Raw genomic sequence first — 17,053 nt, 5'->3', positions numbered from 1 at the left:
CACACACACACACACACACACACACACACACAGTGTTAACCACATGGACCTTAGTGTACCTATTCTGGGGGCGATCATCTGGCGAAAATAGCAGATATACAAGCACAAAATGTGTCTGCAAAGATATTTGGTGTACAGAGAAAAGGGAGTGGACCTAGTATAGACCCCTGGGGTGCTCCGGTCAACTAAGTTTATCCCCTCATAAAGCCCCCAATAAACCAGTGACAGTGCGTTGACAGATGTTTCAACTCCATGGCTTCATAACCAGAGAGAGAGCGACTCAGTTCAAATGGCAAGTCTAATGAGATGTTTAATTCAGGGACTTGGTCAAAGCAGGCCAAATGTCACTTTGCAAAAGAGACGCTCAAGTGACTAGATTAAAGACGGCTATGTAATTAGTGTTAATTCTTCTACTTGTGACGATTCTTTCTCTACTTTGAGTTTAATGCATGTTTATTGACCCCTGAGACCGAGTCTGAGCCTGGCGCTCCTGATTAGCTGGGGAATTTATGGCAGATTTCCAGGCCATTGTTCAGGAGGCCTGGGGTTGGTTAGGTCATAGATCTCCTGTAATTCTGTGTCTACGATTAGCCAGGGATGATTCAATTAGACATGCTGTTGATAGGAGATGTCACTTATACACAGTACAACCTATGAGCCAGACTGAAGTCTGACCCAACTGAAGCATCCGATGAGAGTGAAATGAACAGACAAGAAGAGGCCAATGGAAATTTAAGCTTTAGTTTGAATGTCTCTATTCTTTAGGTTCAAAGCCTGGTTCCGCTTTTTTGCTTACCCACTGGCTAGGGGTGTCTCTTGAATAATAAGGTCACGATTCTATTACATTTTTACATTTTACGATTTAATCTTTTGAAAACACACTTTGAAACAAATCTGACAATTCTAATGATGGTGGCTTTTGCATTAGGAAAATGAAGTTGCTGTGATGTAGGCTACCCTTAATCTTTTATGTAACTGTATGTGTACTCTTCACATCAACAGCAGGTGCCATTCAGGCTCTTGATGGCAATTCAAATGTTAAAGTCACTGATTTTATTTGACTGTTGTTCATTTCAAGCTATGATTGTTTGTTATGCCCTGCTATTGGCAATGGTGTTTGTAACTGAGATCAGGTACACAGTGGAATGGGAAGAGATGGCAATGGCAGAAAGACATGCAGGTACAGCACATCATGAATGTGCACTCTATATGATATGGCAATGATTCTCAGCCTTTTTGAGGGGCGCTATTCCCTCCAATGTCTGGCTTTTGAAATGACGTCATATGGCAGCCAAGTCTATGGACTTTTAATGTTTGCGCCCGTCACTTCACACAAGTGTGAATTATTTATTTATTTCAATAACCCCAATTTGATATCTATTATCTATCTATCTTCCTTCTATCTATAAATGCACCAAGACTCTGTTAGTACGTACGTGTGTAATTCACGTAACTCGAGAACTGTTCGCCCCAACGACTTCGACTTCAGAAATTCGACACACGCGTTCCAAACCACCACAGGGGGTGCAGTGGCCGGTGTCGCGGTTGTCCTGAACCGCCCCAAAAAGGCCTCTGCCCAGGTGTGGAGAGGGCCCTTGCCCAGGGTCCATATATGGAGCTGGCCTGTTCTGACATCATTCTCACGTGTGTGCATAGACTCCATATTTGGGCATGCCTGACAGAGAACTCCATATATGGGCATAAAAGGGACACGGACATAATATCTGGGAGGGGCATTTCCAACTTTAATCATTCCAAGTAGGCCAGTGCCTAACGGGCACCTCTGTAGACGCCCCACAGGCATCGCTCTAGTATCTCTAAATGCACCATGTCTCTGTACGTATGTGTGACTGTGTGTACGGTTGTAATCCATGTAACTCGAGACCCGTTCACCCCTAGAATGTTGAGAATGTTGGTTTCTTTTTCGTCACAGTACATTTGCAATTTGCCCTCTGCATTTACCCATCCTAACTATTAGGAGCAGTGGGTGCCATTAATACAGTGCCTGGGGAGCAGTTAGGAGCCAAGTGTCTTGCTCAGGAACACTTAGACCTGGGCCAGGGGTCGAACCGGGGACCTTCTGATTCCCAGAGGCCTCTCTACCCATTAAGCTGTCAGTGCCCAACTTGCATACAATATATAGTTCATAATAGGATGGTAAATAATAGCATCTGTATTTTATTATCATAAGTTATACAAAGAGACAATACCACAGACGTGGGTAAAATAACGAACTGTGGGCAATTTATTTTAATCGTACCATTTCTCTCTGACCACATATTCGTTTGAGGCTATTTTTCTCTGCCATAATTCACTCCTGGATTTGGGTCTGCCGGGGTCAGACTAATCATCGCGCAGAGCGGTCGGACCGTCCCGTGTGGCCTCACCCCTGGTCAGCGCCGCTCTCAGGAAGAGTTCCACCTGGCCATGCTAGCAGAGGTTTCTGCTCCACGGTTTTTGCATCCTCAGGCTAGAGGTCATAAATGGATTCCACTTGGACACTCTGACCCGCTTTTTCTCTGAATTTCCAAGATATGTGTTAAAAGGTTGGTCTATTTTCAGAGTTTTCTGGATCGTGCGAGTCATGGGCTTTGGCTTTGAGTTGATGTTATGGCGGTACAGTACGATGTTGGCTCAACTAACCTAGATACCATTAATTGGAATTGAAGAGAATTTATCAACACAAGAGAATTCATCAACAGGCAGATCTATCTAGTGAGTAGGCCTATATTAGGCCTGGAAATTGTTTGTGTACTGTCTGGTGACTTTACAAAACAGCCCCAAGAGATAAGTTAATGTCAAGGGAGTTACAGAAAACAGACTTAACTTTATTAGGGCAGAAGTAGAACAGTGATGCTGGCAAGTAGAGCCTGGCAGACATATCGTTTTGGCTGATATGGCCATTATTTGACTTTTGTCGGTATCGGCAATTATGCAGCCAATGCGGCGCAGATCAACAACAAGCTTGTAAATCGGCTATTTTTGGAAAATGTAGTTAAGTAAAATAAAATGTTTACTCTCAAGTCGGGATATGCATCATAATCGGCTCTATACTGGCAAGCTAAATGATTTCAAAGCCTGCATACACAACTGCTGCATTCAGCCCACCAACACGGAGGAGTCTAATAAATCTGTTTATCCCCGCTGTCTGTTGCTAGCATGCAGCATGAATATCACATTTTATACAAGGTGGTATGTGCATGTTACTAGCTAATCCTTGGAAGCTTTTTTCAGCTGGAAAGGACATGAACATAATATTTAGTTGTGATGATAATCCCCTGGCAGTCCAGGATATCCGAGGGTCATTTCCAGGGCGTTGTTGCTCCGTATAAAAATACTTACTGGCAGCACGAAGTGCTTTCCTAGAGAATGCCACTTAGTTTTTCTTGGTTAGTAGAACATCTCTGAATATAACTTGGACTCCTTCCTTTCGAAATAATTAGAAAGATGATTTATGAGAACAGCTGGCAGATTTGTTGAGATATTATGTAATGTCGGTGGAGGCACAAAGCTCATTTTAGCATGTTCCATTTTTTCATCTGTTGCCTGTTGAGATGATGTATGGTCCATTCACAGATTGGTGCCTACTGTAGCTACTGATAGAGATGATTGATGGCTCTTCAAAGATGGGCTTAGACTGGAATATACTGTATCAGATGGGATGCTGATCGTTTGGGCCTCGTACTTGTCTAGACAAGACTGTCTACACTGTTATAATGCCATCTTCAGAAATAAAAGCTATTGCTTGTGAATATTTGCCAGGATTCAAGGATGATTCCCTGGACTGCTAGCTCTGCAGAGTGCAGACACAGAAGTATTTTCTTTCAGTAGTCGGGGGAGGAACAGCTACAGTATGACAGTAGAGAAACTCTGGCTGCTGTGCTGAGGCTTACTTTATCTTCCACAGTGAATTTATCTTCTACAGTGTCTCGTGTCGGAAATAGCCGAATTTACAAGCTCACACCGATTCATGGACAAGACGTGTTGGTCGGCTTGTAGATCATGTGAAACCGCCACGCGATTAAGTATGATTGACTTTTATGTAGACTAGAGAGTAGTAGAGTACCATGTCTCTGGCAGGCAGCTCGAGCAGCAGACCTTACTTAATTTGCCCCCTAATTACTTAATTGTGATACCAATGTATCTGATGACCCTTTTTTTGTGTGTGTGTGTGTGTGTGTGTGTGTGTGTGTGTAAACTCTACCTGCAGTACTTTTCTGGTTCTGTGGTGCAGCACAATTTGTTCTCACACAAGCTTAAGCCCTTCAGCATCGTTCTCATTCCAGCGAGCAGTCCGTTTTGGCTCATTAGCATTCTGATTAGCAATTTCAAGACTTATGCATCCATTTATTGAGTTGACCTACACTACTATGTTTAATGTTAGGGTTTAACAGAAGTAAGGAAAAGGTACGTTTGCGCACTCCGTGCCCTTCCTCGGTGGAAATGGAGCAGCGTGCTCTGAACATTCATCATTTACATGACGTGCCCTACATTCTAATGGTTGGAGGACTACGGCAGCATCAGCCCCTACACACACACACACACACACACACACACACACACACACACACACACACACACCCTGCTTCTCCTTTCACCCCATACATACAGTACCTGCAGGTTCCTGTACATGAAACAATGTTGGGTGGGAGTTATGCTTGTTAAAGTCATATGCTTATACCCAACTACTGTGCCCCTAGAGATGACATGGGGGTAATGAGCTTGTGCACCTGCAATGTGCATACTTGTGCATAATGACTAGCAATTGTGAGTGGGTGTGCATGCTATTATTATTTTTTTCCCTGAAACTAATTGATGGGAATGCAGATTTTTTTTTCCTTCTTCTTAACCACATGAAATCTAGCATCGCTATTCTGGGGTGAACATTCAGCAAAAATAGCCGATCTACAAGCTCACAATCCGTCACAGTGCGACAATGCGTCGGAACTCTCTGGTAGATCGGCTATTTTCTAATCTAGCCTGACACTCGGCCTGAATTTTAATTTCGTTTCACCAGCGGCTAGCAATACAGGGGCATAAGCCAGGCTAGCTATTTTCAGTATGGACTCCTGGTGGACCCTGGTTAATGAAGCATATAGCAGGGTTACATTTTATGTAGATACGAACATGCAATGTTATGTGTAAGCATTTCATGCATATTGTACAAATCCTTTTCAACTATTTGTCAACATTTTGACAATTTTCTCTTATAATGAAATCATGCACAAAATGCAGAAGTCGGGTTAAAAGTGGTTAAATGATCTACATTTTTTCCATATTCAATTTAATGTTATTTTGTAAATTGATGCCCTAGCCTACTTCATCATACTACACCTACAGTGTCACACAAAAGTAGCAAATCTACAAGCTCAAAATGTGCCATAAATGCGACTTGTTTCTTTTGAGCTTGTAGATCTGGTACTTTGAATCCTGGAAAGTAACAGTTTTGCACATCATTATTATGCGGTTTCCACCCAGCAGCAACAATATTTAGAGAGTATTAGACCCATTACACATTTAGTGTAAAAGAAGAACTTGATATATTAAAAACGTGAATCCTAGAAGTATACAGTATGAAAGTGCTTTCGAAAGCATGCATGAGGAAACCCCAAAAGCCCTCGAGAGAATACTGGCAATGTGTTTTTAAACAAACAAAAAAAGAATCACCCGTGGACAATTGATTCATGGGGCACAAAGTGAGTCCTTTTTTTGTTTTTGGGGGCATTGTCTGGTAGTAATCTTGTTGTAGAGTAGGTAATCCTGCTCGCTCGGCACACGACACGGCTGTGAGCTGATCTCCTTGTCCAGTGTGTGGCCACTGGCACTGTAATCTCTCACAGCATCCCAGCTGACTGGTAACACTTGGCACAGGGAGGAGGAGTGCTGCCGTCGCCAGTGTAAAACAAAATAAAACATTGTCTTTTTTTGTGTGTCGCGTGACGTTGAACCTTTTTCTTTTTAGATGCATTTGTATGACTATGAAGAGATATCAAGTTTAGATTCAGATTAGAACAGTACTCTTTAAACTCTGTTCTGTTTAGATTTTCATGTCCATATGTTCCTTCAAACTATTTCATCTGGTGAGGTGATACTGTTGTTTGTTTCCAATTTGAAATAAAAATACAATTTAAGTTGAGCATGACATTTTGCGCGATTAGTCGGCAATTACACACTCCTTTCAAGCACTCTGTTCTACAGCAATGTCGCCGTCTGAAAATAACTTATCTTGACATTTGGAATCCGTTATTGTCATTGAGCGACGCTCAGCGCTGCCTCTAACTCAGCAGGGCACTGTTATTTTTGAGGCAGATGCTGTGGGTCCGAGCTCCAGAGTTCTCAGTCATTCCTGCTCAGTCAGCTCAGCTGGCTGCTGGCTGCTGATCTCTCAGGCTACAGGGACATGGCGTCTCCCCTGGAGAGAGGCTGTTGGCTCTGCTGATGCTAGGGGAAAACTCACCGGCTAGGATACAAGGCACACAGCTTGAGCTCAACTTGATGTCTCGGAATAAACACTGGAGTTTATAGCTTGAGACAGCATTTTTTTTGTTTTGTTTTGTTTTGTTGCCATGAGTTCAGTTGTTGTTTATGAAGTTTTGTTCTTTTAAGTCTGGGCCCCGGGGGCCAATGACTTGGTTATAGCCGGCCCTTATTAAGGAGGAAGTTTGCGCGCGGCATGGCGTCCCGTGCTTGTGAGCTAGGCCTACGTATGCAGGAAATGTGACGCACAATTTGGATCCGTGGTTTTAAGCTCGGGATCCAAATTTTAAATTTGATGTCTCCTCGGGACCCAAATGTACCAAAATACATTATGAATGGGACAGCGACGTCCAAATTATGATGACGTTGACGTCTATGCCAGACTCTTTCAAGAGAGGCAGCATTATGATTATGAAGATAACAGACATGGTAGCAGCAGAACTACAGCACAACAGTTGAAAATTAAATCAATGTGGTTGTGCTGTAGTCTATGGGTTGAACGGTTCTTTGTTGACAAGAGACGGTACCATTTTTACTTCCTTAGTGTAGAAACCGCTTGTTTTCATAGACTTATGACATTATTTTATGCGACTACATTATTTTAAGAACAGTCTACACACTACTAGTTAAGTTTTGCAGTTTATACAGTCGTGGTGCAACACACTTTAGTAACCCACTAGTTACATACTAACTAGTAGTTACTAAACCTCTAGTAAGGACTGTACCCCTAAACACTGACTTGATTTCTCAGTAACTGTAGTGGCCATCTGTGCCATCTGTGCCATCTGTGTTTCCCAAACACAGCCTTTATTTGGCGGGACAATGTATAGAGGGTATGCATATTGCACATGCATAAAGTGCATACCCAAACATTCCTGCCGGGTATGATGATGATGTCATTGTCACACGCATAACCTCTATTAACGGTTGCCAAGGTTATACAGTATTTGGACATTTCTTTTAATGTCACATTTCTTCTTCTCTTTTTATTTATTTATCCCACGTTTATTTTTTCCAGAAATTCAGAATGATGACATTTGCGTGAACTGTTTTCTTTTCACCAATTTGCACATCACAGCACTGTGTGGGTCAATTGACCTTGTTGGAGAGAGCGCCTTGATTCTAATCTAGTGTGTGAGCTTGGCACGTCACTGGCTGCTGGAAGGTCAGCCACTTCCACTGAAAGCTGGAAGTAGGGGGCTCTATATCAATTAGCGCATCTCTAACTTTGTGCAATACTGCAATTAGTAAAAATCCGATGCACTAGGTGCTACTAATTAAACCACTTAATCACAAAATGTATAAGAAATATGGCCCGTTTAGGATAAAGAGGAACGTAGAATAAAGTAGAATAAGCTAAATGTATGCATTATGTCCACTCTTTATGTGTATAATATCAGTAATGACACAGGCTAGTGTAACACTTTTACCATTCGTTAGCCCAGTATGTTTCTAATATGTTGCTTGCTATGCTATTACACATAGGGTGACAGTAATCCGTTTACTGTCCAACCTGCTTACAGATAACATGGGATATACTGTAATTTCACATGGTTTCATCATTGTAGCCTGCAGCAAAACGATTATGGCCTAACTAGCACATTACCATGGATTAAAGTTCTCGGTTGCCAAGACTGATTTCAGTGGTTTGCATTCCATAGAGGCCAGCGTCGGCTTGTAACTTAACACTGTTGCCCTGCACCATGTCAAGCCCTACAGTGATGGATCTTTTATTTTAGGTTTAAAGAATGGCCAATGGCCAAGCTAGCAACATCTTCAGAAGCGTCCTCCATGAAACTGGTTGGCCATATAAAAGAGTAGGAACATAGGTTTTTAGAACGATAATACCAAAACCTCATGATATTGTGCCGAATATGTTATGGGGCGCTCGGTGCTCCTTTCATGGTATTCCACAAATCACAGATTGGTACTTTCTTGCGTTAATCACTCACTGCATTACTGATTTGGTTCACTTTCATTGTATTGAGGTGGACATTTCTGTGATTGTATTAGCTATGTGCTTTGTGTAAAACATTTTGGTAGAGAGCTCAGTGTTTACAATGTGTGTTGCTTCCAGCAGTCCATCGCCTGTGTTTTGACATTGGTGCTCCTTAAAACACAGTGACACACAATGAAATGCGTCTGTGTCTAGACTAGTGGTGGTCTCATACCTGCAATTTCATTCCATTTATGGCTGCTGCTTTCATTGCAGCCTGTGTCATCTCCCTTGCCTGCCTGGTTTGTCACTGAGCGTTGGGTCACAGTGTCTTTGGGAAGGCATGACCATGCACTAGCTATAGTTCATACTCCCCTCACTTGTCATCCTGTGATATCTGATGATGAAGAGAAGTGCATATTGTGTGTGTGTGCGCGCTGGGGGGGGGGGGGCAGCTTTTTGTTTCCTCTACTAGTGTGTGACCTAATTCCAGGGGACGTGGGGTCAGCAGACTTTAAGAAGCCATGTATATTTTCATGGTGCTAGCCAGGTATGCTTTGTGTTGATTGAATCATAGATGTGTAGTGCTTCCAAACCCTGGTGCGCAGGTATGGCACTGTTGGTTTTCCTATTGGGAAGCTAATCATTGAATTGGCATCCTTGTCATTTAGTCGAATCACAGACAGTGGACTAGTAACGCCTAAAGATGCAGCAGCTGGGTGAATGCCTTGAACTACCTGGTAAGACAGAAAACGTCTATCCTCCGTCAAAAATCATAGTTCATAATGCGATTGACCAACAATAGAAAACAGATCTACAGGTGCACAACACGATGGATCAGCAATTTTTGGTGCAATATAATGCATTTTTTTTACAGCAATAAAACTATGTCTGGTCTTTTGTTCTGTCCCCTCGTCATTCTGATAACTGATCATTTATTTTATTCTCTGGCCGGATGTAATTGAAATCCCATCTTGAGGTTGAACAGAGTGGTTTATCCTCCCTGGGTGGGGCAGAATGATTCACTGCTCCTGTGTACACTACAAGCCTTTCTTGCTAAAGCAACACATCACATATTTAGGACACGGCATGTTTAAGCGTGTAACAGAAATGATTCACTTTCCGTTTAGGGCTGATTAACCGAAAATGTAATCTAAATAATATACCCTAAATTATTCAAAGATTATTATTATTATTTAATTGAGCTTCATTCAAAACAGTGCTGCTGCTGTAGCAGTGCTACACTCTCGTTCGGCATTTCAAAGCGACCTTTGGCAAACGTGCCAGCGTTTAGGCCTCTGGTGGTATACGAACCACCCTACTCACTCAGTCCTTCAAAGGCAGGTGGATCGGCGGCTTTGTATTCTAATCTACACTTATGTAAATAGCAGTCACCAAGTTACCTTTCCAGAAAGACGTGATGACTAAGCTGTTCATCTTGTTGCCTCTGTCTGCTCGCTCGCTGGATTCAAGGATGTCATTTGAGCAACATGTTGAGCTACTGTACGCCATGATGCACTGAGTGTTCAAGGCTCGTGCACGGCAATGTTGTATCTATAAATATGACATCATGCTACGATTAACAGCAGACAGCATCATTTTCAAGTGTACACATTTAACGGAAAAAGCCCATCCCCAACACACCTGCATGCCCTGTTTATTGTGCTAACAAGCTTTTTTATTTAGTTTTTTTTATTGTGAACAATAGCCAAGTAAGACCAGTAAGACGCCCTGAGGGCGAGAAGTGACCTCGCCCTAAAGGACTGACGGCAGACTGCTGGACGAGTGCTGGCGCTTTGGCATCGTGGGTCAGATCAACATATGGAATGAATTCTGTACTGGCCATTGGAGCGTGTCTTTAGTGTACAGGGTTTGATGAGGTCAGATCAACATATGGAATGTGACTGTGAGAACAGGTCAGCTCCAGGGTTTGAGCTTTGGGGTCGGATCTAGAGTTGCTGGCCGGCTCCATATATGCAGATCTAGGTGATGAACGAACCAACGGGAAATGATATGGCCATATATTGACATTCCCATATATGGGGAAGGGCCCCTGACAATGTCGTCTATACGTGCGACTACATATTTTCCCATATATGGAGATCCCACGTGATGTCAGGAGGCATGGGTGACTAGACATGACGTCACGATATGTGACCATATAGGTACCGTAGGCGTATGGTGATTAACCAATGGATGGACTGACGGGAAATGCACGTTTTCATAGTAAATGCGACTTGCGTTCATTGGCCGATCATACGGTTCACTAGCCTGATTGTCAGTGGGTGGGGTCTATGGGCTGGAAACCAGGCTAACGGTTCACTGCAGCTCGACAGCAGTGTGAGGGGTGGTCAGGAGATGTCTATGAACTCTGCGTTTAAAGACTTGAGACCATTGTCTGTGATGGAATCAACTACTGTACATGCTCTGGTAGGCTGTTCCACACTCAGACAGACAGCAGTGTGGAGAAAGGTTCTGTCCAATGTGTGTGTGTGTGTGTGTGTGTGTGTGTATTAGAGAGGCTGAGAGTATGTTCTGGTGTGGCTGTGCAAGCTGATAACTACTTAAGTTTGCACGTGTGTTTATGACGGTGCCCTTGTGAGTGACACACCCATTCGGTGCAAGGACTGGCTGTCTCTATGGGCGGCATATTTTCCGTCCCTGTGCCCATGGTGATTTACAAGCAGCTCATGAAAGCGGCAGACCTGTCTGCAGCGGGCAGCGGATGCTGTGTGCTCACTGCTGGCAGCAGGCAGCCCATTTACCCCGGCTGTCTGCTACCTGACAGCATTACAATCTGAGCTGGAGGAAGGTTATGCTAAACTGTCCTTGTATAAATCACTTGCACCACAGTTTATGCAGGTGCTTTTGGGGTGTGCGCGGGTATCCTAATGACAAGCGGATGAAAGGGGTGGATGCTGCTGTTCTTCAGTGGAATAAAATGAATTATGAATTTGAGCAGCATATTGCCTGTGCTGTGCATACTATATGCCCTTCAGGATGGCTTTGAGTCATAACTTTAAGTTTTTCTTTGCCTTTTTTTCCCTTTCTTTTTGCTGTTGTGTGTGTGTGTGTGTGTGTGTGTGTGTGTGTGTGTGTGTGCGTGTGTGTGTGTGTGTGTCTCTCCCTTAGGCGCTTCATTATACGTTCAGCGACTGCATGTTTTGTTCCCACTTTGGTGCAGGCACTTTGAAACCAATAACTGCCTTTTTAACGGTGAACGAGTGGCTGAATTTAATAAAGCTAGCAGCTGTGAGGAAAGTTTGTGGAATTTTAAGCATCTTGAAGAAATGTACCCCCCCCCACACACACACACACACACACACCACGTGCACACACCCCTTCCAACTTGTACGCTGGAGCTGCTAATATGAGAGAAGCCAAGAAAGGATGGAAGGACAGAAGGATGAAATTGGTTTTAGATTTAAAACCATACCAATGAGTGCTTTAACCTTTTAACGGAGAAGAAGGAAAAAAATTATAATAGAACATTACAACGTTCTATACTTAGTAAAACAGACCTGAGTTGCACTGTATGCTGTGTTCTTTTTCGATCTACAGTACACAACGCGTTGCAAATGTAAAAAGAAACGAGAATGTGAAAAAAAAAATGTATAAACAAATCTAAGAAAATCCATGAATAAAAATAAAACAAATAATTAAGAAGTAGTGAAAATAGCCGATCTACAAGCTTGCAATGCGACGCAAAGTGACTCGTTGTGCACTTGTAGAGCTGCTATTTTCACTAGTCTGGGTCCCGGGCAAACGTCTTTTTTGGGTTTTCGACCTGAAAAGTTTGGGAATCACTGATTTTAAACTGTATTTGACCGATTTATTTTTGTGTTGTAGTAATATGTTGTAGCCTATCCCACACTGTATACCAAGACACTTGTATAACAAGTGTATTTAGTGTAAGGTAAAGCCCACTGAAAAGTTGTGTTGCAATATTAGCATCGATCGATTTGACCATGGAAATAATAATATAAAGTTATCGGATTTGTGCATCCTTATAAACCGTTGCTCTGCATGGTTTGTTAAAATGTATCCCGGTGAAAAATAACAAACATTGCGGTCAGGGAATCCCATTTATACTGTATTACCCCATGTTATAGAACTAATATTTTCACCAGAATAAAAATACAATACCTTGTGGCAGTTTTATGTGGCTCTGCGAAAGGCTAGCCGTCTGTCTAAAAAAGCAGTCTGTGTGTCTGGAGCAATTTTTTACAGTCTATGGTCTGGAGCTAATCTCACAAACCGCTGGACCAATCGGTGTCAAACTTTGCATGCAAACTGCCAATAAGCATGTACGTTTATATGAAATTCAATTTTATATTCAACTCAATGGCTCTACTAAGTGAATGTGTGACAGATCCGGCTGTAACCTTCATACGATTCATACGTCATTGATGCATCTAGAAACAGGCTTGCAACATGAAGTGTGAGAACCTCAATGACAAATGCCGGAAGAGTTAACATTTTCTAATCACCTTGAATAACTTGGATTGTTCTATTACTAGAACATAGAACTCACAAGAAAACATGTACAGTATAAATAAAAATACGCTTTTTATACTAAATATATGAATAGAACATTTAACTTTAATTATACATTATCTTTATTATTTAACCACATGTATTTTCAAACTCAAAATAATGTGTCGCATTCAATGCATTGTGAGATTCTCATTTTTGTAGTGGTAAAAATACTGTTTGCGACACTATTGTAGGGAGAAGTCAATTATAAAAAAATATCACTATTTATTCAGTGATTATAAATTATACACAAATAATATACAGGCTTCTCGATTAATCGAAATCTTCAACAATAAAAGTTGTCCTTTGAGGCTAGACAGCTCTGACAACATGCACTGATGGTTCTTCCTTCATCTGCCGGTGCGGGAGAGGCCTTTGACCCACCACAGATGAGAGACTGCTGATCCTGCTGCACTCCTATTATTAACATGGAGAGTCACGTTCCTTCTCTGACTGCAGTACGGATTGTTTTCCTTGTCCTTGAAAGGGGAGGGGGAGTGCTTTATTTCCAACAGCCCATATTTTATCTGCCTTTAATTTTCTAGCTCATAATTGAGGTCAAGGATTCTCTGAATGTCAAAGCTGTTGTTTTGTGCCGGCTGGTTTTCTGCCCAAGTGGGTAGAATGTGATGCTATACGGCAGCCCTTTCTGTACCCTCTCAAAAAACGTTTATTTAAAAGAAAAGAAAAAACATCCCTGTCTATTTTGGTATTCATGAGTGGCGGCTGTTTATAATGACCCTACTAAACTGACGGTTCCATTTGAAGCTTTTCTTCTGCACTGGTTGTCCCTCAGGATTACAGGACAGGTGACACACGGGCTGCATGACACACAGACCACATTTAGCAAACAGGCAGGTTGTGAATACAAAGAGCAAGATGGCATTTTAACTAGGGCTGTCTCACAATATCAGGATTTGTATCAGTGATGCCTGTCATATTGATGGGTCCTTACAGCTCTCTGTGTGTGTGTGTGTGTGTGGTGGGGGGGGGGGTGTGGCGCGGCACGTGTGGTGCGTCACGTGTGTTTTTTGTTTGCGTTTGCTTTTAATAAAATGTCTGCATTTGTATTCCACTAGAATTTTGCCGGCCTTCGGCCGGCGAATCCTAGTTACATTGCAGCACAATATGGGAAGAAGGAAATTGCGAGTTGACAGACTCCACTTCATGTTTCAGCTGTGTTTTTAAACTCAGTAGTGTGCCCTGCACATGTAGTAACGGATGGGTTATAAATTATTATAATAACAGAAAGTGTTTTTTATTTCTCATAAATACGCAAACATGGTGAAACAACTACAGTCACAGAGAGCAGTGGCAAGGTAGCTGCTGCCTGCTAACGATGCAAACAACAGCCTTGCCTGTCGTGTGTGTGTGTGTGGGGGGGGGGGGATAGCACTAATTTTCTACATTGTACTGTGTCATAAATATTTACATCTGTAGCCTATATTGTGATTACATTTGACCGTACATTTGACTCTTGTGTTATATTCTTGTGAAATATTCAGTAAAGTATTGTGGTGAAATATTCACCCCAAGTTGATAAGATATGCAGAGAATATAATACCAAGAAGCCCCAGTTTGAAATGCATTAGGCCACAGACCCCCATTTGATACCATTTGCTCTCTGGGAAAATCAGGGTCCATTTGGTTCCATTTGTATGCTCTTGGAGTATGATGACTGTGCTAACAGTATTATCATAAAATATGTCTCAGTTTGAAGATTAAAAAAAACATATTTCATATGTGTGAGCTTGTAAAGTAGAAGGTTCAACCTAGAGACAGTGTTGCCAAGTCTGATCATTATAAGCTACTTTGGACTTGTTTATCTATTGGTAGTCCTTGACATGGAAATGTTTGAGTTCCACTGCTCTGAAACAACATTAGACAACAAAGTGTGACAGTCAACACTATAATTGATTATTTTAAGACTAATTTCCGGACCATTTCTGATTTACCTACTTTGAACTGGCCTATTAACATTTTTATAGACCTGGTTGCTTGTTTCACTCTCACATCCACGATATGTGGCAACCCTGGTCCCTGGTTTGTTTTGGTTTGGTTTGCGTGTGGATGTTGTTTTGTGTTGCTTTAGCATCTTTAGCACAGTAGCTATCAGAGGCTGCAGCAGCTGCTGCTGTCATGAAAACGCAAGTTTCTGTCCCAGAAGCTCACGTTAGGTCTGCGCACACTGTACGTTGCTATGGCAAGCTGTCATCAAATGCTGCTAACGTTGTGGTCAGCACTGTTAGCATGTGTGCTATCAGGCAAAAGCTGAGATAGATATAAAACTACTGGCCAAAATGTCATACAAAACACAACAACTAAAATCGGAATGTTATAGTGACCTACAGACCATCATGATTTGCTTGCTGGACCTATAATTAATTTATTTGCATTAAATTGCCACTCGCCCATATAAATAAAAAGCAAGATGGCTGCCGATTGCGAGCAGAGACGGAGAGAGTAGTGACGTGTGAGCCGGGGGCGGGCCTCTGACAACAGCATGAACACAGGGCAGTGTTGCCAGGTTTGCGAATTGTAAGCGAGTTGTAGTGTGTGTAAGTAGCCTGGTTAAAAGGCCTTGTTTCTGCCCCTGTGGGGCAACAGCATAATGTCGACCAGTTTCTGTCAACTGCTTTTGGCACGTGATGAACTTAAGCATTGTTATATTAGATTGAGCTTACCCTACATTCTGGTAATGGAGAAAGATGAGACCAAGGAGGACATGAAAAATGGTACTGTAAACCCTAGTCCCTGCCACTCTCAAAGCCCATTATTTTGTTTTGGCTTCATGTATATTGTGGCATTTTGTATTGGAAAACGTAGTATTGTATTGGCATAATTATTGTGAGTTTTCTGGCAATATCTAGCCCTAATGTTAACTACTTTCAACCTCACGGCCCCATTTAGGTGAAAACTTTCTTTTTTAAGTGGTGCAACCACTGAAGTGACTGTGTGTGGCTGGCTGGGTGGGTGGCTGCCTGGGTATGAGCACGAAAATAGCATGGTTGTTTCTCACCACCTGTGCGCAACCTAACACACAAACACAAACACACACACACACACACGCACATATTAACTGTATATATCGTGATTCCGGGTGTGCCAGTACAGTGCCAGTACAGTACAGTACAGTACAGTACAGTACAGTACAGTACAGTAGAGGGACCCCCACACGGTAACTCTGTCATTTCTGTCACTTACTTCACACGGGTGTGATTTTTAAAGCTCACAATGCAACTCATTTTGAGTTTATAGATTACTGGTTCTTTTATTATAAAGTATAGTAGTGGCTATGTTGTGTTTGCACTGTTGTCCATTCCCTCACATGGGGCTGAAGGGAATGCATCTCTGATGTGCCATGGCTCGGGTTAATATATTTGAGATTGCATTTGGACCAGAGCAGGGGACCAGTGTACAACATGCAACCATTTATGCGAGGAGCCCATCCTGAGGACTCTTGGAGGGGGCTTGGAGAAACACTGGTTGTGGGGGGTTGGCTGACTAGAGACGAGACCCAGAGAAACACTGGTTATGTGTGGGGTTGGCTGACTACTAGAGACGAGACCCAGAGAAACACTGGTTATGTGTGGGGTTGCCTGACTAGAGACGAGACCCAGAGAAACACTGGTTATGTGTGGGGTTGCCTGACTAGAGACGAGACCCAGAGAAACACTGGTTATGTGTGGGGTTGCCTGACTAGAGACGAGACCCAGTTTCCATCTCCAGAGAGCTAATTTTCCTCTGAATAAACCGTCTCTTTCTGTTTTTCCTTACTGCCGCCACCACCTTCTTGCCGTCCCTGACTTGACATTTGCTGTGCTGTGACTTAGCGTGCCGAGCTGTTAATACAATCAGTCTACCTTAATCAATAAGTCATGGAAGCCCTTTAGGGCTAGGAGGTGTCTGAGACACCTGAACCTCCCACTGAGCTGCCAGAACGAGGAGAGTCCAACCTTGAAGAGAACTTGGACCTTTGGAGTCTGTACTCTTTATAGCCAACTTGTTGCTAAGGGAACTGTGTATTCACCCTTACAAATCAAATGACCTCTCCTTCCTCTGACTAAATAAGTCAAGCACAGTAAAAACCGTTTCATGTAGGAC

General features: G+C 42.5%; 1 protein-coding gene across 3 annotated transcripts in view; it reads left to right on the top strand.

Annotated features, from left to right (window-relative positions):
• The window catches only part of trim62.1 (tripartite motif containing 62, tandem duplicate 1), a 37,080-nt gene that overhangs the window by 8,994 nt on the left and 11,033 nt on the right, over positions 1-17,053 (top strand). The gene's annotated exons all lie outside the window — the stretch shown is intronic.

This window comes from Protomyctophum bolini (assembly GCF_963924005.1).
Source record: "Protomyctophum bolini genome assembly, chromosome: 2".
NCBI classification, from domain to species: Eukaryota; Metazoa; Chordata; class Actinopteri; order Myctophiformes; family Myctophidae; genus Protomyctophum; species Protomyctophum bolini.
The sequence above is the reverse complement of the archived record's forward strand: the minus strand, read 5'-3'. Positions and strand labels throughout refer to the sequence as shown.